Source organism: Spermophilus citellus, assembly GCF_964194105.1.
Source record: "Spermophilus citellus genome assembly, chromosome: 7".
Lineage (NCBI taxonomy): Eukaryota > Metazoa > Chordata > Mammalia > Rodentia > Sciuridae > Spermophilus > Spermophilus citellus.
Genome location: NC_138188.1, coordinates 107,987,244 through 108,011,376, shown reverse-complemented (window position 1 = coordinate 108,011,376; position 24,133 = coordinate 107,987,244).

Sequence of the window (24,133 nt, the reverse complement as noted above, 5' to 3'; positions counted from 1 at the left end):
TCCTGGTGCATCTGGCAGCGTCTGCACTTCCCTGCCCCATTCACACAGCTGCATCTCAGCTTGCTGTGGGTATGGCGTTAACAACCTAGGCCAGATTTCCTGGAAGGCCCTGGCTGTTCACCTCACCTCTTCTGGTGTCCGGTGGCCGTCAGCCATGTCATACTCTTCAGGTCAGGCATCTCTGCCTTTTGTGGGGTGGGGTTGTCAGTATGAGAGGCCTGCTCAGTGCCCCTGGTAAAGAATGAGGAGAGGATGGATGATGTTTGAACTTGTAGGCCTCTTGCCCACAAACCAAAGGAAGGTTCAAACTTGTTATGAGTTACACAGTACAAACCAGGCATCTGATGCTATGGGTGAGAATCTAGATTTAAAAGGAGGGTCTGTCTGGTCTGGTCAAAGGAATGCATGGAGGAGGGAGACAGTGATCTGTGCATCTCAGAAGAAACTTTAAAAAGGGGCACTTCAAGTTTAAAAGATGCACCTCCCATGCCAAAAGCCTTAAAAGGACCTCAAATGACTGGCACCTTAGATTAAAATCAAGATGAAGATGAACATGAATAAATAAGTATAAAATCCTTTACTTTGGATTTTATAAAAATCAACTAAACACAGACAAGATGTGATAGGGTTGATGACATTTAAGATAAGGACTAGAGTGAGGAAGTTGATTTACTCTTTTTTTAATTTTTTTTTTTTTAGTTGTAGGTGGACACAATATCTTTTATTTTATTTATTTATTTTTATGTGGTGCTGAGGATCAAACCCAGGGTCTCACACGTGCTAGGCGAGCACTCTACCACTGACCCCAGCCCTACTACTATCTTTTCTATAGTTATTGTTAATAGCTGTGAAGAAACGGAGATATCGCTTACTTGCAAGCTAAGGTGTTAACCTGCCAGTTTCTTTGAAGCTGGTAGGAGATGAGACTCATGGCTTAGAGATGAGGCACTTTATGATTCACAACAGTATAGCTACCAGAGTATCTTTTTTTTTTAAATTATTTTTTAGTTGTAGTTGGACACAATATCTTTGCTTTATTTATTTATTTTTATGTGGTGCTAAGGATGGAACCCAGGGCCTAGCTCTCCACCGCTGAGCCACAACCCCAGCCCATAGCTACCAGAGTATCTAGTATTGGTTCTATGAATTCCCACCCCGTAGTTGACACAGAGAGTCAGGTGACACCTGAATAGTGGGGAGAAATCCTGAGCTTAGGGAACTTGATTCTTTTTTAATGGACAGGGAGCACACCTGCCCTTGGTCCAATTCAGAGGGAGACATTTCTAGTGGGAGCATCTTTTACTTCCCAGGCTGTTTGCTATGCAAATATATACATATTTAAATTTATTTCTTACTTGGTGGCACTTGGAATTGAACCCAGGGGTGCTCTACCACTTAGCTACATACCCTGCCCTGTTTATTGCCTTGAACTTATGATTCTCTGGCCTCAGCCTCCCAAGTAGACGGGATTCCAGGTATGTGCCACTGCCCAGCTATGCAAATATTCTTGAAAAGGGAGTCTGGAATAAAGAATCAGTACCTCTGCTTGTAACATGCAGAATTGTGAGAGACCCATGAACATGGTCTCTTAACAGTCATCCCTTTCTCCCAATAGAAAGGGAGAGGAATCTAATGTTTACTGCATCCTTGTTAGGCAAGGACCAGGGGCTGACCAGGAGACTTCTCATTCCTTGCTCCACTAAATTCCTAAATTCATCTCTATAGGTAGTGGTACCCATTTATTGTTGTTTTGTCAGTAAGGCAACTGGTGAGTAATGGAACTGGATATCCAGCTGGAGGATTTGGGGGTACACTAGGAATATCTTACCATTGTGCTATGAAATAGCCAAGACTTAGTTAGATTCTTATCAGGCACCAAGTATAGTTCTGAGCATTCTCCAGGAATGGATTTATTTAATGCTTACAACCAAGATGATCCTGTGCTGCTGAGGACACTGAGTGACACAGCCAGGGCTTAAGTCCGTGCACTGAACCACTCACTGTGCTGTTATGTTCTTTCTTTAGTCCTCAGGGTCACAGCAAGGGGGTCATGGTCAAACTAGTATGTGCCCAGAGGATGTGCAAGGATTTGGAAACCATGCCAAGTTGGAATAGTTGAAGGGCTGTGTTTAGTCTACAGAAAGATAAAGGATAAGTGAGGACTGACTTCAAATATTTGTAGACATGTCTTTTAGAAGAGTAGGGTTTATTCTTCATGACTGCAGGAGGCAAAATTGGAGCCTTTGAGGAGGAGACATGTTATGTTCAGCAAAAAATAATGTCATAAGTAATTTAATGCCTCCTGATATGGTGTGGGAATGAGGTGCTTAAGTGTAAGTACCTCCTCATGCAGGATTTTCTTGGTTATTACCTCGTAGATCTAGGATCTGTTAAGGTCCTGACAATAAGTCTGTTTCTACTCCCTGCAGGAGCTAGACAATAGAGGAGGAGGCCTGAATGAGGCCACTTTAGATTTTTCCTAAGAAAGATGACCCTGCTGACACAGTGGCCTGAGCTCCTTCCCCTGCCATCTCTTTCTGTCTTCTCTGGGGACCTTAGGTACTCTGTGGGTCAGACCTGCACAGAGAGGGTTCCTGTGTGTGTGTAGAGGGTGTCTCACCTCTGGGAATTGGGGCCCACCAAAGGTGTCTGGAAGAGTTAGTCTCAGCTGCCTCCCAAGGGAACCCACTCCTGGCACTCCTAGGCCTGCTCAGTCTTATGGGGATCTCCAGGATCTTGACTAAGTCCTGCCTTAACCCTGCTGGTTTTGATCCCTTCCCTGATGCTATCCTGCAATCACCAGCCTCAGGGCCTGGCCTAGCCATTCCCCATGTACACCCCAGGCCCAGTGTTGCCCAGTTTGGAACAGAACAGGATTCCTGTCCTAGGTGGGAGGTTGAGTTAGCAAATTTCCATGGTCTCTTAACTGTTATCTACTGTTATCTGTGGTTCTGTGATTCATTCTTTCCTTGTCAAGTGGCCCAAGCTTTAAAAAGCCAGTGGGAACAGGTGGTTGGGTCCAGCCTTTCTGCAGTGACCTGGCTGTGGCCCCATGGAAACTCCCCTGGTGGTGGGCAGCTCCAGTCTGGAGCTGAGCAGATCAGGTCCAGCTGGACTGGTTGGGAGAGGAATTTGGGGAGATGGTGAGGAATAGGAGCAGTGGCAGTTGACTCAATGGCATCTATTCCATTCAGCCAGAAACATCGTCTGTTGGAAGCAAATGACTCCCCAAATGTGGTCTTAATTAGCCTGTGCATTTCTTTAAAAGAATTACGATCTCATCAAAGAGTTTTGAAAAGTAATGCTTAGCCCAGTGTAAAGGGCATGGTCAGGAGCTGATCCTGAAATAATGTCTCTGCTATTCCAGATGTCAGGAATCACTAAAAATACACTTAGAACTCGGAGGAATTCTTGGTTTTTGGACCCATCTCCTTTCTCTTTCAACATCCCTCCAGAATGTGAGAGAGTGAAGAAGAGAGCCAAAAAGCTTTAATTATCCAGTCTGCTGACATTATTTTATCTGCACCACTGATATAAAATCTGTACAACATTCCATTTAAATCTCAGTGCTAGCAGCAAACTTGGGCCTTTGTCCTTCTGCTGGTCGTGGCCAATGCTCTGTTTCTCACTCCACCCTCCTTCAGACTTTCTAACTCTCAAGTTCTCTGTGGTACTGGAAATTTTCTGTCTGTGGCATATCTATACTTTAGGAGAGTCCCTGAACTGTGTGCTTTTGCCCCCCAAACTTTTCCTCCTCAGTGCAGCCTGGCCACTTGTGGTTGAGTTCTGGCATATGCTCATTAGAGCAATATGGATTCGGCAGGAGCATTTTGCCATATTTCTGTTGTTGACATCAATGGAGAAGGAAGAGAAAGTTTGTGTACTTTTTCTCCCCTCTTTTATGTACAAATGAAAATTTCCCTGTTGTATCTTTAACTTTCCCTGGCCAGTCAAAGGGATCTTCAATTTCACTTTGTCTCTCCAGACTGTGGACCTTTCCATCTGGTTTAAGGTTGACACAGTCACCAAATAGCTGGTTATTTAGCATCCAGTAGATACTATAGTTGTTACTGCTCCAGCTAGGTCACATTTAAGGAGGGCTTCCAGGGTACCAGGCAGAGTGCTCAGGGCTTCAGTTCTCACAGCCTCTTGAGGCAAGTGCTACTGCCATCTGCTATGTCTTGCATATGGTTTGAAAGGGTTCATGAGTTGGAAACTTATTCCCCAATGAGGCAGTTTAAGAAGTGATGGGGCCTTAAGATGTGGGACCTATCAGGGGATTGCAAGACTAGTCCTTTCTTACTCTCTGGCTTCCTGTCTTGTAATGTGTCTCCCCATCCTGTGTATGCTCCTGCTGTTGCGATGCCATCCACCATAACATTATTTTATCTGCACCACTGATATTAATTCAGTACAACATTCCATTTAAATCTCAGTGCTAGCAGCGAACTTTGGTCCTTACCAGAGCAAGCTTCATGCTGTTTAGACTATCAGCCTCCAAAACTGAGCTGAAACACCTCATTTCTTCATAAGTACCCAGGAGGTGTCTTGTTAGAGTAATGGAAAACTAACTAATCATCACCCTCCCCATCCTATAATTAAAGATGCAGACTAAAGGAGATTAAAGAATTTGCTGATGGTCCCATAGCAGAGCCAGGATTAGAAGCCAGGCAGTGTGGGACAGAGCTGGTTGACTTCAGCCCCCATTCCACACTGCCCTACATGCATACATATGGCAGCTGCTGTGTGTGCACATGCTCCCCTATCCCCTCAGGAACTGTTGGTGTCTGATATCACCCTATCCTCAGCCAATGTGTAATGAGTACAGACTGGGAAGTCTCTGCCACAGAAGTTTAAAGACAGAGCAACCCCAGCACTGCCCACAGCACTGCCCACAGCACTGCAGCCAGGGAGCAGAGCCTCAGCTGTCAGAACCGTGGCTTTGCCTGTTCACTGCTTCACCTCCAAGGACCAGAAGAGCACCTGAAAGTAGTGAACTCTTGAAAAATATGTGATAAACAGCAAACTTTAAACAAAGCCTTGACATTTTTACAAATAAACAAAAGAACATATTCATTCCAAAAAGCATGAAGTCCATAAAGTGAGATACAAAGACAGCCATTATTATTATTATCATTATTTTAGATTTCTTAAAATTAGAATTTATTATTCTAAAATTTTAAAACCATCTGGAGTAAACTCTGAATTCAGGGTTTACAAATTGAAGTTAAGCTGGGCGCAGTGGCACACAACAGTAATCCCAGTGGCTAGGGAGGCTGAGGCAGGAGTATTGTGAGTTCAAAGCCAGCCTCAGCAACTTGGGAGGCCCTAAGCAACTTAGCAAGACCCTGTCTCTAAATAAAATACAAAAATATGTTGGGGATGTGGCTCAGTGGTTAAGTGCCTCTGGGTTCAATTCCTAGTACAAAAAATAAAAATAGGGGCTGGGATTGTGGCTCAGCAGTAGAGTGCTCATCTAGCACGATCGAGGCCCTGGGTTCGATCCTCAGCACCACATAAAAATAAATAAATAAAATAAAGATATTGTGTCCAACTACAACTAAAAAATAAATATTTAAAAGAAGAAGAGGAAGAAGAAGAAGGAGGAGGAGGAGGAGGAGGAGGAGGAGGAGGAGGAGGAGGAAGAGGAGGAGGAGGAAACATTGAAGTTAACCATCTTTTATATCTGGACTTCCTGTGCCTTTTACTTTTCTCTTTTTTGAGTGGGATGTGTACCATTATTTATTGATTGATTTATAAGTGTTTTTGTCCAGTAAGGGAAGATGTCTTTTGTCTTTCATGACATTTAAATAAAACATAAGAAGTCTTTATTTTAGAATTCTAATGATACAGGGAAATTAAGGATGACACATTAGAATCTTTTGAAAAAATAGAAAGAACTTATTGTTAACAGTAGAAATCTGTTTCCAGTCTCTGCTATCTTCTGTTTTCTTTCATTTAGAATAAACCTTTTATGGTACAAAATGTTTTTTATTGGTTCTTTATAGTTATACATGACTTGGTGGGAACTTTGTCATGGCGGGTGCTTGTGAACCCTGGTCTTAGGTAAGACATTAGCAGCTCATGTATCCTCCTGGGAAGTCCTAAGAGAAGAGATGGACCTCGAGGTTGAAGCAGGTTCCAGCAGGGTGGAAGAGACTCTGGAATCCATGCCACAGCTGCCTCTGCTGGCAGAATTTTATAGGAGAGGGCAGAGGCCTCTGTTTTGTTTGATAACAACAGCTGTTTTGAACTTCATGACTTCCCAGATTTGGATGCTTTCCTGTCTTGCTCAATGCTTGCCTCACTTCCAAGGTCTTGCCTCACTTGGTTGGGTATCTAAGTGTGCATCCCTTTAAAGTGCCTGGGGATCCCTTACCCAACCCTGGCACAGGATCAAAGAGACCAAGCACAAACTGGAGCTGAGAAAGGAGGGTAAAATATTTGGGAGAAATATTTAACATGAGTTAGCTTTAGGTAGGTTGACAGAGATCAAGAGGACCCAGATTCCTTTTGGGGTTGTGGTAGAGCGCTTGCCTTGCACATGTGAGGCCCTGGGTTCAATCCTCAACACCACATGAAAATAAATAAATAAAATAAAGGTATTGTTCCCATCTACAACTAAAAACAAAAAAAGTTTTAAAAAAGAACCCAGATTCAAGAACCATAAAAATTTCATATGCTTTGACTCAGAAATGAAAAATTTTGAAATATATCTTGGGGAAATAATCTGGAAGAGTTCTGTTTGTGAAATAGTGACTTGCAGTATTATTTGTTTTTAATGAAACAAATAATAGTTTGATAATGGAATTGATTGAAGGAATTAAGGTTGATCTACTCAATGTAATATTATATAGTCATTGAAAATAAAATTTATAAAAAGTGTTCTGTATCTGGGAAAAAGTTTGTGGTAGCTTGGGAAAAAAAACATGGAAAATAAAGCCAGTGATAATGTATGTACAAAATTTTGTTTTTTTTCCAGTACAAAAGACTTGAAATATATGCATATACACATTTCACATATATACATTATTTATACATATGTACATGAATCTATATGAATAAAATGGTAAATGATAGCTGGGTGTGGTGGCAGATGCCTGTAATTCCAGTTACTTGAGAGGCTGAGGCAGGAGGGTTTCAAGTTTGAGGTCTGTCTCAGCAACTTAGTGAGATCCTGTCTCAAAATAAAAAATAAAAAGGTGGGGGGGGGGCTGAGGATGTAACTCGGTAGTAGAGCCCTGGGTTCAGAAGCTGAGGTAGATCCAGTCTGATGGAGAAGTGGCCCAGGTATAGTAGAAGGTACAGCTATGCTTCCTGACCGGATGGAAGATAACCAAGGTGGTTATTTCTAAGCTGCCCCAGAATGAATCTAAAATTCATATTCGTCTCTGACCCAGGAGCTCCTTTTTCCTCTTGCTTCCTTCTTTACCTGCCACAGACCCGTAATACATAATCACTAAAATTTCCACTGAGCAGAAGCAATGAGAGTAAATAGTTTGCCAGCTGAGTTGTCCCCTGTTGGCGACCTTGAAGCACTTCTCCCTGCAGAAGTTCTTGACTTCTCATGGGGAAGTCTGGCATGGCTCCTGCAAAATTCAGTTCAAAGGGTAGATGAGCACTTCAAGCAGATGGGGGCTTAGCCTATGGCACTGTTTACTTCTTGATGCTACCCTCTGTTCTATTGACCCTGTCACCCATAATGAACACAGTGCCATGTCGACCATCCACGAACCAGCCTGGAAACCTAGCCTAGGTTCAACTTGCAAGAAAAGTGAGATGGAATTGCGCCCCCTGGAGGACTGATCTGACCCTGAGTGCTCCAAGATGCCTGCCTGGACATCTTGGGAGGACTGGGAGGGAAGAGGCAAAGGACCTGTAGGTGGCATCTGCTTGTAGCCAGTCTCCGTTCAGTTTAGTTCCCAGTCAGTAGAGGAGCCAGACCTGTGCAGCTAACCATGTATCTGAACCAACAGACTAGTGCTGCCAGGATTGCTTGTGTAAAGAGATATCTAGATTTTTGTAGATGTTTCATTCTGTTGGTTGGTTGAGGGGTGCAGGTGCTGAGTGTTGGGGCAGACCTGTCTTTGTCTTTTCCTGAACTTAAGCAAGAAATTACCTTGTGGAACCTGGATACTATTTTTAAGGTATTTTTTTTTTTTTTATACTAGGGATTGAACCTAGGGTGCTTTACCACAGAGCTGCATCACCAGTGAATTTTTAGTTTTTAAATTTTGAGAGTGGGTCTTACTAAATTGCTTTAGGGCCTCACTTAGGCTGGCCTTGAACTTGGAATCTTCCTGCTTGAGCCTCCTGAGTGGATAGGATTACTGACATGTGCCACCATCTGGGGCCTGGGTGCTATATTAAGTCTCTAGCTCAGAGATAAGGAGGAAGCATTGCCCCAGAGGCCAGGCTATACATTGAATTGACAGGAACCTGCAAAGATCAGAGCATACCTGATGCCAAGCACAGCTTCCTGAGGTAGAGGAACTTGTAATGAGGGAGGAAGTACCAGAGTAAGGCTTAAACTGAAGCTGCAGAAGCAAGATGGTACCCACCTGCTCCTCCTTGGATTTTAGCTGCGCTATGGAGACTGGGTACTATCAATAGTACAGTCACTTTTGCACTTGGACCCAGAAACAGAGAGGGATGAGGCCATTAAGATGGAAACCATCCCCAATTAATAGGTATAAGGGAAGCAGAGTTGAGGCCCAGAGATTTTCATTGTGGGTGCCCTGAATCTCTCTTAGATGCTTGACTCTGAGAAGTCTCATGCTGCAGCTGCTTTCTCTAAGAAAGTCTTCATGATAAAAAAGTAAGATTAAAATGGGTTCCTTACATTAAGCATTAAAGATAAAAGCTCCAGATAATAGCATTCTGCTAAATACTATGTAACTAGAAATGGAGGGTAGTAATTAAAAGTCCATTGTGAATTTTTTAGATCTTTATTTTATTTATTTATTTATATGTGGTACTGAGGATCGAACCCAGTGCCTCACACATAATAGGCAAGAATTCTACCACTGAGCCACAACCCCAGCACCTCCATTGTGAATTTTTTAAAAATATCTTTTTATTTATTTATTTATGTGGTACTGAGGATTGGACCAGGGCCTCACATGTATGAGGCAAGTGCTGTACCACTGAGCTACAACCCAGCTCCTCCATTGTGAACTTAATAGATGTTTTTATAGATATATAAATGGGCCTAATCGGTTACACCTGGAGAGGCCTGCAGGTGGCTGCTCTATCCCCCAGGTAGAAGCTTTCCTACATTGCCTGAAAGAAAATGGTCTGCCAACTAGAATTGCTATTTCAAAGCTTTGTAGGGATGATAAGCACCATACTTCTCTTCAGAGTCCTCTACCAATCTTGTTATTGTGGGGGAGAGACAGCATTTACATCCTATAAATGCGACACTCTCACAAGCCTGAATGCTAAAAAATGAACTACTGCTTTTACATTAGTAGAGGCCTCAACAGGTGCAGAATGTCAGGATGCGGTAGAAAAACATGAAGAGTTTTAGGACCTGTGAATAGGATATTGCACTACTAGATCCCACTCTCCTTACCTCTAGGGCTTTATTTTTGCTCTTTCATTAATCTGGTTTCTCCAGTTGGACCCCAAGTTCCCTGAAGTTGAACCATGTCCTGGAAGTCTATGCTCCCAGGTCAGGTGTGTGTTACCTCCCTGGCAACCCTGTATCATCCTGTCTCCTTGCCCTAGTAGCTGATGGAGCCTTCTTTGGGAAAGGACTTATGCAAGTGGCTTCCTGTGTCAGAGAGAGAAGTGGGAAGAGGACAGGTACTGTCTCCCACCCCTGGGAGCCAGTTGAGTAACACCTCTGAGCTGAGGTTCCTTAATACCCTCCTGATGATGTGCTGTGCCCTGGGTGGGCCATTGAATTTCTCTAGACCTTCTCTTCTAGGCTCCCAAGGTCCCCATTTTCTTTCTCAACAGCCAGAAGTGAAGAAGTGAACCCTGTTAGCTTCATCAGTGTCTTCCATAAAGTCTGAAGATGAAGAGACAGGCAGAACTGCTAAAAAAAAAAAATCAGACTGTTAAAGGAGAAAATAGGTCCATCCCTGTGGTTGCCATGTTGCTGATGGTGAGGAGCAGATGTTAGCAACACACAGGCTACCCTCCGAGGCACTGGAACTTGAGGGAATCCTTTTGGAGAGAGGCAGGCAGGACATGATGTGGAAGGGCCTCCAACTTCGGACCATCATGAGGTCCCATCAGGCCAGCTGGGGATCTGACTCCCAGCCAGCCCTGCCATAGGCATCACATCTGGAGCTCCGGTGGGTTCAGATGCCTACCCACAGAGCACAAAGGACAGGCCAGAGGTGTCATGGATTCCTGAGCCTGTTGAGAGGACCTTTTGTCTAGAGGAAATACAAATAGCTCCCCTAGTTGGTAGCTCTACAGAGAGCCAGGGGCAGTCTGAGAACATCCTGTAGAGGCCAAGTACACTTCACTAGCTTTAGCTATGGGCAGAGGAGAGACCCCAGCAACCTGCAGACCAGCTCCAGCTTGGGGCAGTGTGGGTGGAGTCAAGGGGTAGATCCAGGAGGAAGTCAGCAGGGGCCATGAGCCTCCTTTTCTCTATTCCCAAGCCTTTCTCCTCCAATAGTTGCTCTCCTCCAATAGGTTTCTGATGTCCAGGGCCCTCCTCAGAGGCAAAATGAGGAGTATATCCCCACCCAAGGCTGCTCCCCAAGTCTCTGCTTTCTCTGACTCCTGTCCCTTCACCCTGGAATGCTGTGAGTCTTCCCTCCCATTGGCCTGATGCCCTTGGTCTTGGTCTGGGAGAATCCTGGACTCTTGATTGGCACAGCAGGTGCTGCATAGTCAATAAGTGCTTGAAGGCAGCAATCATTTTCTCATCTTGTATTTGACCTTAATTTGTCCTCTCACAGCTCCACCGCTGCTCCCCTGGGTGGGGGGAGATAATAGTTATTCCACTGAGAGTCAGAAATGGAGCAGTGAGGACTGTGCACCAAGGCCATGGGCCAGTTTAGATGGGGGCCTGAGAATTCCAGGCTCAGCAAAACCAACTCCAGCCCTGAGGATGCCAGCCCTGCTTGTCACCTGCAGGGGACTGCAGATTGAACCCTTCATCCAAGGAGCAGCCACCCTGTTTGAAAGGGCAGGGGAGAGGGGAGGGCAGTCATGGTGCATGTGGGGGGTGAGGGGGCAGGGTGTAGATTATGGGAACAAATGGGAACCTGAGCAGAATGAGGTTGGGAGATAAGGGGGTGTCCTGGCTCTTCCTGCAGCATTTTATGCACTGTGGGAGAAGGGAGCATCTGCCACACTCTATTTAACCTTTCACCTATTTATGCTTTTTACTACCTTGGGGGCACTCAGCTAACACCTGGTGGTGGACAGACGGTGTGTGTCTGGCCTTAGGCCCTCATTCTCCAGCCTATCTTGAGAGCACACACCTGATGCACCTGGCTTGATTGGTCCAAGTGAGCAACTTGGAATTCAGATAATGTAGGCCCTTCTTCGGGTCAAGAGGGAGCCCTGCTATCTCAGCTGACCTTGTCTGGCTGTGGAGTAAGCTCTTAGACATCAGGGACATAAGCATGCAGTGTCTGGAGGAAGACTTTCTATAGATGTAAACCACAGAAATTAACAAACTTCTGGAATTTCCTTGCTGAGGGTTGTGCATGCTTTCAGGACTGGCTTGTGGCTGTTGTGTGTATGTTCAACTTCCTGGCACACCAGGCATAGCTCATCATTAGCAGACTGTCACGCTGCCTCAGGCAGAGCAACTATGATGGTCAGATGAGATCCCTAGCACCCGTTGCTCTGCTCACTGGCAAGAGGTTGAGTGTTTGAGCTGCCATCTAAAGAGGAAAGTGTGCATTGTGTGCCAGTGCACCCACGGGGACAGAGTTAGGACCCTTCCCCAGAACCCTCCTGTTAACAGACCTTGTCCATAAAACTTGGTGGCTCTGGTCTTAAGCTTAGGCCTCAGCTTTCTTATCCATGGACTGAGAAGGTGAGCTAAAGTCCCTTTGAGTTCTATAACTGTATGTGGCCTAGTGGCTGAGCCAGGACAAACCACCAGGACCTTGGACTCCAGTCCACTCAGCTCCAGTCCTCATAGTATCTTCAACAATGTGAATTGCTACCAACGATCCGAACCTGCAGAGTCAAGAGATCTGGGTTCAAATCTGGTTGGTCACTCTTTGAATGACTAGCTCTTTCAGGATTCAGGGGTCTCACAAGCAGTTATTACTATTAGCTTTGAGATTTCAGTTTAACTTCTGAGTCTTTCCCTTATCTTTAAAATGAAAGTAATACCTATCTTCTGGAGTTCCTTTGAAAATTAAAGCAAACTTAGGTAAAAATGAACTAAAGTGAACTTAGGTAAAACCCTAAGTTACCTGCAGAGATAGCTTCAGTCAACATTTAATAAATGGGTTATTTTTATTGGGACAATAGACATGTGATTCACAGTCCCTTCACTCGTCCAGACCTTATGTTTCCTTTCTGTAAAACAGAAGGATTGGATTAGAGCAGGGCTTTTCCAGCTTTGCCCGTTGGGCCGCAGAGAAAAAAGCATGTGTTCTGGGAGTGGGGCTCGGGTTGCAGCCTGAAGCAGCTTGCAGAAAACATTTCTTTACATTCTTACATTTATTCATAAATTTGACTTACAGTTGGCATTCTTTACAATAATGTGAATGGATTGATTTTAATATAAAAATGCTTTCCCCAAATCTTTGAGTAAAGTTGATGTCCCAGAATGAGGTACCCTCACAATTCCCCAGATCACATAGCTGCACCCCTATGGGGATGGAGGTTAGATTAGATAGTTCCAAAGGTCCCTCCTAGCTGTGATATTCCAGGTTTCTGGGGTATGTAATTCTCCTCCACAAAGGACCTGAGACGGGTACCAACGAATCCTGCAGGAACTTCAGAGAGGCTGGCTCCCTGTACCCCTACCCCTGGTGGGACTGGATGGGGCTGGGTGGTAGAAGCACCAGCTGCCTGGCATGGAGAGTGCAGAGGCTGGAGGAGAGCAGGATGTGCCTGAGCCTGACTTTCTGTCCTTGGACTGATAAACCTGGCTGCTCAAGTTGGCAGCCCTCTACCACCCTAGGTAAATTCCAGAAAACACTAAGCCATTGTTTCTCACCCACACTGCAGACTGGTGGAGAGTGCAGGGGACTAATGGTGTGTGGAAGTCAGGGCTTGTCACACTACCACAATTTTCTCCTGACACTTTTCATGCAGCACCCAAGGTGGGGGCTGGGCTTGTGCCCAGCCTGTGGGAAGAGAGGGCAGGAGAACCCAGAGAAGGCAGCAGGTTTGGGGGAGGATACAGAGATTCCTGGGTGTGAGCAGAAACAATGATCTCTAAATGTGGTCTGAGCTCTATGTGTGGGGAGAGACTGTGCTGATGGTGGTGTCAACCCTGTGCAGATTTGCCAGAGATAGGCCATTATGCATGAATGGCCTCTCCCTTAGGCATAAGGGATTGAAATGAAGTCACCCATTCGTTTAGGACAAATATATGGGGCATTTCCTGGACTAGGTATTGACTATATTAGTCAAATTTGTATTCATTAGATATCATGACAATGAAATCTAAGAGAATTTCAACAAATACTGGAAATTTCTTGTTGGCATGGTGTTTATTATAATAAAATTTAATGTCTTTTTATAAATTATTCCTGAGCAAATTACTGAATTGAACCAGGATCTAGAGTTCAAAAGGACTAGATTCTAGTTCAGCTTTATTGACTATATGGCCTATATTAGTCAGTTTTGTGTTATTATAATGAAATATCCGAGGCAGTCTAACTTTATAAAGAAAAGAGGTTTATTCAGCTCACAGATTTAGAGGTTTGAAGTCTAAGATCATGTGGTCCCATTGGTTTGACCTTTGTTGAGGGCCTAACGGTGGATGGTGTCACAAGGGTGGGAATACTTGTAACAGGAAGAGATCACATCCTGAAACAGGAAATCAGAGAGTGATTTGGAGATAGAGCTCACTCTTTGAATGACTTGCTGTTTCAGGATTCAGGGGTCTCACAAGTACTTCCTTAATTGCTTCCAAGGGCTGTTCTTCCAGTGACCTAGGTGCCACCTCTTAAAGGCCCCACCACCTGTCACCACTGCCACACTAGGGATCAAACTCCCCACACATGAACCCTAGGGACACACTCTAACCATGTCCAAACTGTAGCACGACCAGAGCAAGTCACTAGGTCTTTGAGCCTCAGATTTTCCATCAACAAAACAGAGTTATAAAATATCTCAGAATGTTGCAAAGTCAAAGTGCAATCTTTTTTTCCCTAAAAACAGACATTTATTCAATAAATCAGTATCATTCACCTCATGGTACATACAGAATCATATGAGAAGTCTTTTTAGCAAGTGTATTTAAACACTCAATTTCAGGTATTACAATACAATAAGGACTTTTACTCACTGAATATATAGTGAGATTTAATTATCATAAATTATTAAATCAGTAGGTAGGCGTTAATTTTAAATAAAAACTGTTTTGGTAACATTACTCTCCCTAGGGGCCTCCACAGCCTTGTGTCAATCAACTTAATGACCGCATTTTTCAAAATTCCTCTTGGTGCATCCTTTTGCCAAATGAGTTTCCTTGCTTTTATATACACATACCCGATCAGCTTTATACTGGGGCTTACCCTTTTAGATTGCCATGATCTGTTCTCTCTCTTTTATTTTATTTTTAATTTTGAGATATGGTCTCACTGAATTGCTTGGGACCTTTAAACTCATAATCATCCTGCCTCAGCCTCCCAACTATTGAGATTACAGGTATAGCCACTGCGCCCAGCCCATGACCTGTTATCTATCCCTTACAAATGAGAGATCTTTGCTCTGGTCCCTGAGCCCTGGTTGTCTCATCTGCAAAATAAGGAAGTGGACCAAATGGTTTAGGTTCCCTTCTATTTCTGACACTGCAATCTAGCCATATTGTAGTGTGCTAACGGTAAACCAGAATTTGGAAAGATGAGGCAGTGCTAATTGTCTAATCAACTGTTATTATAATGTAGTAACTATTAGTCTAGTAATCACTGACAAAAATAATTTAATTTAAAGGCATGAATTAATCTGTCCTTTGTGATTGCTGCAATATTTAAATGAACCACAATATTTAAGAGAATGTGATACTCAGATTCTTCATCATCATATTACAATTGACTTTTAATGCAGTCTTGTAACACTTAATGACAGGGATATCTTCTAAGAAATGGTTGTCAGTTGTTTTCATCATTGTGCCAACATCATAGAATGTACTTACCCAAATCTAAGTGGTACAGCCTTTGGCAGACTTAGGCAGTGTGGTGTGTACATGAGATAGCCTGTTGCTTCCAGGGCCATGAGGAACAAAACAACAGATTAAATCAAGCACAAGAAAAAATAATACATTCAAGGGACGTAAATGTGAGACATTTGATGTTGTTGTCACTATAACGTGGTATTCAGTTTTACAGTAAAATTTTAAAAGTATGAGTGTACTTTTAAATAATGATAAAAAGCATAGTAAATATGTAGACATAATTATTTATTACCAGAATCAAGTATTAAGCACTATACATCATTGTATGCACTATACTTTTATATGACTGGAGGCACAGAAGGTTTGTGTACACCAGCATCACCTCAAACATATAACTCATTGAACTCTGGTGTTATGACAGATACAGTGATACCAAGTGAAAGGAATGTTCTAGCTTTGTTATAATATTATGGAACAATCTCATATACACAGTTGTTGACCAAAATGTTGTTCTGGGTGGCATGATTGTAGTTACTATTTATTGAGGGCTGGGTGTGTGCAAGGCATTGTTGGAAATAACTTTGCTTGTCACTGTTACAATGTACTGGATGTTATGAATATCAACTGTGTGTTAGATTTTTGAGGTTGCCTCTAATCACACAACCCTGTAAAATGGATTTACAAATGGGGAAGTTGCGGTTGAGAGAAATTAAGTAAGGCACCCAAGGTCACCCAGTAGTATGGCAGGAGCAAGTTTCAAGTCCAGGTATGTCAGACAAAGGCTGTGATTGTGATCATTCCAGCAATGTCCGCTGTCTTGCAGTTACCACCTATCTCATGTAGGTTGTAAATTTATTGTTATTACTCTTGTCCTAGTGGTTACCCTGGCTGGTTTATCATTCAGCTCTTAACTTTACCCTGGAATAGGAATTGGTCCTCCCTCTAGCTGAAGTAGCCAACCTGCAAATCGAACAGGAAAAGCCCACCTTCTGTCCTGTGGCATGAGGAGCCAACCTCCTCATTGATTCTCTGTACACCTGGTCGCTTCTCTCGGTGCTGAGTGGAAGGAACACTGGAAATCCATGATGCTGTTTGCCAGGCCTTGGGTTCCGGCCAGAGGAGGCAGATGGTGTTGATGGGAGTAATTAGAAAGAACTGAAAACTCACATCTCAAATGCGGAACCTAGAGCAGAGAGTGGATAAAGCAAATCGGCTCAAACCTCACTTTTCTATGCTGTGTCACTTGCGGGGAGGATTGGGCTTCTCAATAAGGGACTTGAGTCTATGGTGAATGGCCCGGAGCCAGAAGGGTGACGGTGACTGCCTCTGGCCCCGGCAGAAACTGTGGATGGTGTGGTTGTGGTGATCTTCACTGTCCCTCCACTTTACAGTGTTCCCTGCTCCTTCTCCTTAGGGGACATATTCTGGCCCCTGTGTGGAAGGGCAGGACATCCACAGAAGCACCCTTCTCCTTCTGTCTCCTCCAATTGGCTAAAAGGTAGTCCAGACTCAGAGCTAATGTTTTCCCAGGAGAACCAGGCCATGGATGCTGGCATCTCCCCTACCCTGTGTGAGAGGAGTAGGGACTATGCTTAGCAGCCAGGCCTGGGCAGGTTCTCAGAGTTTGCTTGCATCTGTGTCCTCAGGATCCAAGGGCCCTCCTTGCTTAGTATCCTCTGTGTCTGTCCCTTCAGCTCACCCCTATAGGGCCAGGTCCCTGCATCTTGTCACTGACCTGTGCTGACAAGATGAACTGGGTTCAGAGGAGCTGGCTGCAACATTAAACTAAGAAAATGGTGAAGAAATCCTGCAACACATGGACATGGGTTTCTCAGACCGAAGGTGGGACTGCTCTGCGACCTCAAGGATCCTCTTCCAAGTTGGCAAGAGAGCGAGTATACCCAGAATTGCTTTATTTATAGGGGAAAGACATTCAATAGAATATTCTACACCAAATAAGGCAGGGGATGAGGTTTCAAAGGTGGTTGCCCAATCCCATTGGGTAACACTCAAGTCCAGAGCTGAAGCATTTCTTTGCCAGGCGAAGATGAAGGCCACTTGCTTCACACAGTGTGTGGCCTGCGATGCCAGTCCAACATCCCCTTTACTCAAGGCTGAGAGAGGATGCTCAGCCCATGGGCAGGGCGGCCCCCCACACCTGCAGAAAGTGGAAGGATGGCACATGCTTCAGGTCAACCCAGGGAAGAGAGGGACCTTGAGCCAGACTGGAGCTAAAGCTCCAGAGTGACTGTTCAGCAGCATCCCGAGGCTCCCGTCCTTCCTGGGCCTTCTTTTCCAAGGGCCTTCCTAGGCTTTTCTATAGACTGACCAGTTCTAGGGAGGAAGGAAGGCAGGCAGAATCCTGGCACAAAGAGGTGACCCTTCTCCTCCTCCTTTCCTGGTCTCCCTTCAGACCTTTGCCTCCATAACACCAACAGGGTGCTCTACTGTTGGGGGCTCTCCAAACCCACCTGCTCCCCATAGATTCCTGCTTCAGAATAGTCAAATTATTAAGTGCTTGCAGAATTGGAGGAGGGGAGTGTGGAGATCCTGCTTGAGCTGACTACAGCCATCTGGGTCATTTTTCCCACTGGGTGACTCTGGTATGCATTCTAAACCCTATAAGATAAACAATGTCATTAAGGTAGTAAGTGTCCAGTGCCATGCCTGAACTGCTTCTTTTTTTTTTTTAATTTTTTTTAAAGAGAGAGTGAGAGAGGAGAGAGAGAGAGAGAATTTTTAATATTTATTTTTAGTTCTCGGCGGACACAACATCTTTGTTGGTATATGGTGCTGAGGATCGAACCCGGGCCGCACGCATGCCAGGCGAGCGCGCTACCGCTTGAGCCACATCCCCAGCCCCCTGAATTGCTTCTTAACTGACATTTTGACATGTTCGTTTTTGAGGAAGTCCTGGTACATTCTGTTTGGTTTTGGCCTACCTTTGTCTAGCTCAGCATAGGAATCCCTTTCTCCTTCCTCATAGTGTGCTCATGTGGGGATCCTCCTCTTGCCACCCCAAAAAAACTTTTTGTACATAAGTCCAGTTCATGCACTGGATTTGACCATTTATTTCTTTAGTCTTTCAACACCTTTTGCCTTTGGCAGCCAATTCTCGTGTGCTAGGTTTTTTTTCAAAATAGGGAGGAAGAATGACATGGTTGAAAGAAAAGGAATATATTGGTTTTACTTTGTAAGCAAATGGTACTCCCCAGTGCCCTGACCCATTAATTTTTCTGTTAATATTTGCCACTCTACTAAGGGACTGGATGAGCTAAGTCACCTCTGTACTTAGTCTAATGCCTGGCACAGTAAGTGGCTCAGCAAAGTGGTTATTATTAGTGCTCCCTCTCTCTTTCCCTTCTCTCCTCCCCTTTCCCCCTAGAGTTTCCCCTTAGCTCTTGCAGCCAGCCCCAGGCCGTCTCTTGACAGGACACAGTGAAAAAGAGAACTTGATCTGGGAGTTTGCCAGTGGCTGAGAAGCAGGATAACTGCAAAGGTAACCATCCCTGGCACTGGCCCCGTCTCCAGTGTCTTTGTGGTCTACCTGGGTGTGTCTCAAGGATCAAGAAGAGCACCTGCCTGATTTGACTGCCCCTTGACTCTGCTCTGGGCTTGACTGCTCCCCACCCACAACCCTCTGGAATCTTTGCTCTCTGCTTACGTGAACTGTGGGGAGCAGGCAGCATCCAAGAGACAGATGCATTAGGGCAGGAAGAATCCAGGGAGATGCTTCAAGCCAGGTAGAGAGAACATGCACCAGAGCAGGTAAGTGGCTTTCTTAAAGTCACACAACTGGCTAGAGTGGAGCTGCAATGAGCATGAGGCTTGCTGACTCCCCCGCGCTCTTTCGCCTCTTGTGCCAGCTCCTGATTTCTCCTGTGGCCCTCTTCTTGACCAGGCTGCCTTTATCCTGTGAGCCTCTGATAGAAATTAAAAAACAACATCAGCAATAGCAGGAATAGTGACTGAGCTTCCAGATCTTCTGTGCCAGAGTCCAGGTTGGGCTGCTTGTACATGTCAACGAAATGTGTGAACTTTAGGATTGTTGCTAGAATGTGGATTTTGCTCATTTGGTTATAATCATTATTTCTGGTTCTGGCTTTGGTTTCTTTTGCATGTTACTTTTATTGCAGGAATTTTCTCTCAGCCTCTTATTAAATCCCAAGTGAAGCAGGAGGCCCACTCATTCTCACTGTGAGCTTTAAAAAAAAAATTGTAGTTGTAGATGGACAGCATGCCTTTATTTTTTAACTTTTTATGTGGTGCTAAGGATTGAACTCAGTGCTTCACACATACTAGGCAAGTGCTCTGCCACTGAGCTATAGCCCCAACCTTTCACTGTAAGCTTTGGTGGATGTGTTTCTTTGACTTGATTTCTGTGTGTGTGTGTGTGTGTGTGTGTGTGTGTGTGTGTGTGTGAGAGAGAGAGAGAGAGAGAGAGAGAGAGAGAGAGAGAGAGAGTTGTGTCTCCTTTTAAGACACTTTAAAATAGCTATCTGCCAATGATGTGCTCACATAGGGTTGTGCTGCCTGGTTGACATGCACCTCCCACCTGTGGTCTGCTACTCTGCTGATGTGGCCTGGGTGATGTGGCAGCTCATCTGCCTAAAAGAGTCTGGGCCCTACTTTAATGTGTTTTCCTAGAGAAAAGGCCCAGGAGGCCATGGGAGGGAGAGGCTGCCTGGTGTCTGGAGGGGAGAGCTCAGCTGTGGGGAATAAACATGAGCTGGCTTTAAATGCATTCACTTGGGAACCCAGGGACCTGGATGCCCAGATGTCACTTGGGGATGCTAGCAGGAAACCCAGAGAAAGTACCCAGGGCAGATTATGCCCATTTCACAGTCAGGAAGACTGAGAAGAATAGGAAAGAAACATATACCAGGTTTAGAGGAAGACTAGTGCCTATGCATTTGGAGCTAAATACCAATATTCCTCAGGGTGGTAGATTTTGTTATCTTTGTGATCTGTTCACCTGCTCCTTTCTTAATGGTTGCTAACATTCATGAGATTCCCTGTACAACAAAATTAAACAGTGTCATCATTTGGAAGTGGCTTTTTAAATGTTTTAATCCAGATTTATATTCATTTCTGCATTTCACAAGGATTTATTGAGAACTATGTGCTCATCAATATTCCAGGCATCGGGGATACAGTAGTGACAAAAACAAATAGGACCAATGGCCTGGTGTAGCTTACATTCCCTTGGGGAGCACAGATGTTGCTTGGTGGACCACTTGATGACATGATTGCAAACTGTGATACTCAGGATGAAGAAACACAAAGGACTGATGGGTCCACCTAGCAGGGAACCCTGCCTAGTCTCAGTGGGCTCAGAAGTCTGTGTTCAGTGATTCAAATCAACTATTTTGTACTTGGGCATTTGTTTTTGAGCCCAGTGTAGAAATTTAAAAATTATTTTTCGTTTAACTTCCTGTGATCCATTTTGGGGATCTTCAGGGTCATATTTAACTTCTAACACATTAGCCATTCCTAGGTACCTAGTGTAGCCCTTGGGTTTGACAGACAAGCCTTCCATGTCTTTGTCCAAATTGTTGTTCAAAGTTCTGTCCAATCCAGTCATTGTAGTGTTGCCCACTATCAGGAAGACTTGGATCTGACTGTGCCTCCGTTCCCCAGTGGTGAGCTGCACTGGTTCTTTGATTAATTTCTTTCTTTCTTAGGCATAAACTGTTGGGCCATCTCCCGGAGCTAGGTGTTCCCAGCTGGTGTATGTTCACTGTTGGCCAAAGACTAAATTGATGTAAAGGTTTCTCAACAGTTTCTTTCTCAGGTTGCAAATCTCTCTGGTCCACAACTCTTCAACATTTCTCTCTGAATGAAAAGATGGAATCAAATTAGACATTGATTCACCCTTTTCCTCACTTGTCCCTTAAAGCTCACTGCCACTACTCATATAAACCACTTTTCCCTTTCCATGTGTGATTTTAAGGACAGAAGTGAAATAGATGGTAATAGGAAGATTTGGACGATTGACAAAAATAAGATTTTAAAAATATGCCCTGAGGACACTTGGGGGTCCCTGAGACTTTTTAAGGGGCCGTAAGGTCTGAATTATTTTTGTATAGGATGTTATATGTTCCCCCCCCCAACTCTTATCTCTCTATATAGTGGCATTTTCCTGCAGCTACAAATGTTGTGATGTCACAAAAGAATAGATGCAGAAGCATATATGATAATCATGATGTCTTATGTTAAGCCAGACATCAAAGAAATTTGCAGAGCGCTTGCCTAGCATGCCCAGCAACATAACACACACACACACACACACACACACACACACACACACACAAATTGTAAAACTGAACAATATATTTTTCTTTTTAAAATACTTGTGCAGTAACTTGCACATGTAGTCTCAGCTACTTAGGAGGCTGAGGTAGAAGGAGAACTTAAGCCCTATACTAGTTCAAGACCAGCCTGAGCAACGAAAGTGAGACCCTGTCTCAAAATAAATTTTTAAAAATACATAAATAAATAATGTTAACATACAGACTGTTGATCCTTTTAAATGAATTAATATTTAATTTTTAATATATCAAATTTTGATAGTGATAGCTCTTTGGGATCCTTAATAACTTTTAGGAATATAAACAGGAGCCCTGAGACCAAAAACATTTGAGCACTGCTGAGCTGGAGGATGGGGGGTCCCCTAGGTGTTGGAAGGAACCAGCTTTTCAAGAATCTGACATGACCCAACAGAGCTTAAATTCATGTCATTCCTGACTTGGACTGCCACAGTCTGTCCCAAGGTCTGAGTTGCATAGGATGAGCAATTCCTCTGCAACTGGAAATACCTTCTGTCCCCTGCAAGAGAAGATCTTGTCTGAGCATCACCTTGCTGTTTCATGTAGAAGCGTGCCCCGAGGAGGGCTCTTGAGGCTCTGCCACGGCAGATCAGTGCCACAAGGTTCTGTGCTTCAGTGAACACAGCCGGTGGAGCCTGGCTCAGATCTCTGCCCGATTCCTTCCAAGAATCACAGCACAGAAGTTTTCGATCCATTCGTTTCCCTGGCTTGGCCTCCTATTCTAGGGATCATAAACAAGACCTCTTCAGCTTAAGGAAGAAAGAGCCAGGTCTCAGGAGGCAAACGTCTCGGGAGCCTGGGTGGTAATACCAGGCCAGATGTACCAAGGGGTTGGAGTGGCATTCTGTACCAGATGTGGACCTGGGGGAGTGCCCAGCCCATCCGAGGTCTCAGCTCTTTGCTTGACAGGGTCCTCCCCTTGCTCCACACTCAGACTGGAATCTGCATCTCTGAACAAGTAAAAACCTGTGAGCTTCCACCCCTGGTTCCCTGGGACTCCATTGAAAGCCTCTGCAGCTGGCAGCCAGAGGTTTCAAAGGTCACCCCAGCTGGGCGGATTAGAACAACAGATCTCCCGGGTGAAGCTGGCTGCCCGGCAGAAGGCAAGTTGCAACATCTGCGAGCAGAGTTAGAACAAAGCCCCTTAACTTTTTTTGGTCTGGCCTGGGTTCTGGCCACTTTCCTCTGATCCTTTTCCATTCTCTCTGGACTTGGACAGGAATCTCAGCAGCACGGTGGTGAAGTGTGACTGCCTGGCGTCCTGACTCATGTGAGAGCTGCCGGGGGAGAGGCCACGGTAAGGTGCGTCCCGTTCAGCAGTCTGTGGCTCTGCCCCACTTTGTTTGCCAGTCAGCCTGGCACAGGCGAGGAGCCGCTCTCTAGGATTAGGAGTGATTAGGGAATGTGTCAGGATTTAAGTGCATTGCCTAGAAGATTAAGAGGAGAGAACGGAGCTGTCAGTGCCCGGGGCATCTGCACCCTGGTGGTTGTGTCGGCTCTAATGTGTGCTGCTGGAGGATTCGTGGCAGACAGCTGAGCAGGCTTGGTACTTCAAGGACACCCTACTCACTGATCAGGTGCTTGGGACAGCCATCATTTAAAGTTAATGTATACTTTGAGTAGATCAGTGCATAGCTGATTTCTCTAAATTTATTCTGCTATATAATTGATCACTGATTTTTAAACTTTTTTTCTGAGTTTTTTTGCCTCAGAGTTTTACTCTGTATTGGCCATAGTTGAAAGGATTCCTTTCTGGGTTCAAGAGATTATTTAAAGTGCTTTTGATCAAGTTAAAGTGCAATTAACTCAGTACTGCTTTGAGTAACTAATAAATTATGTTACTTGTGGAAACTTTATTTGGAGGTGGGCTTTGGCCCAAACATCAATGGGAGGGAGGCTTCTAACTCTCGATCCCCACTCCCCTGTGTTTTATTTCTCTGTCCTTTGCTCTGCATTTAGCTGGTACTGAATGAACCCCCTGGTTGGGTGCATTTGACTCCAGCTACTGAGCATTGCTCTGCTGATAGAGAAATTGCAGACATCACCCAGCCTCTCTGTTTCCTTGATTGGAATGTGGTCACCTGACCTGATGAAGGATTAGAGGGAAACAAAGATGGTTTGGCTTGATTTATTTTACTATTCATTTTTTATCCCTAAATATGTCAGGAGCCACTAATTGGCAGCGTGGCAGGAATCTGTGCTGATGATGGCAGTGGGCAGGGCAGTGGGCTGGGGGTGAGTGGAGCTATTTGGTGTGACTGCCAGCTTGGGACTGGGCTGTGGTTCTGCCCAACGGTGGTTCAGTAATCCTCCCCCTGGAATCACCCACAGGGACTAGGTGTTACCCTGCTGTATTGACTGGCATGTACCTTTCATAACCTGACGGCAGATTATTCCTAGGATTGGATAGCCAAGTGTGTGCTCTCTAATGAGAGCATTTGGGGTCTTCAGGAGATGTAATAGGCCTCAGCAGGTCTTGGATCCTGAGGCTTTGTAAAAAGGGTCCTGGACCTGATCTCACCTC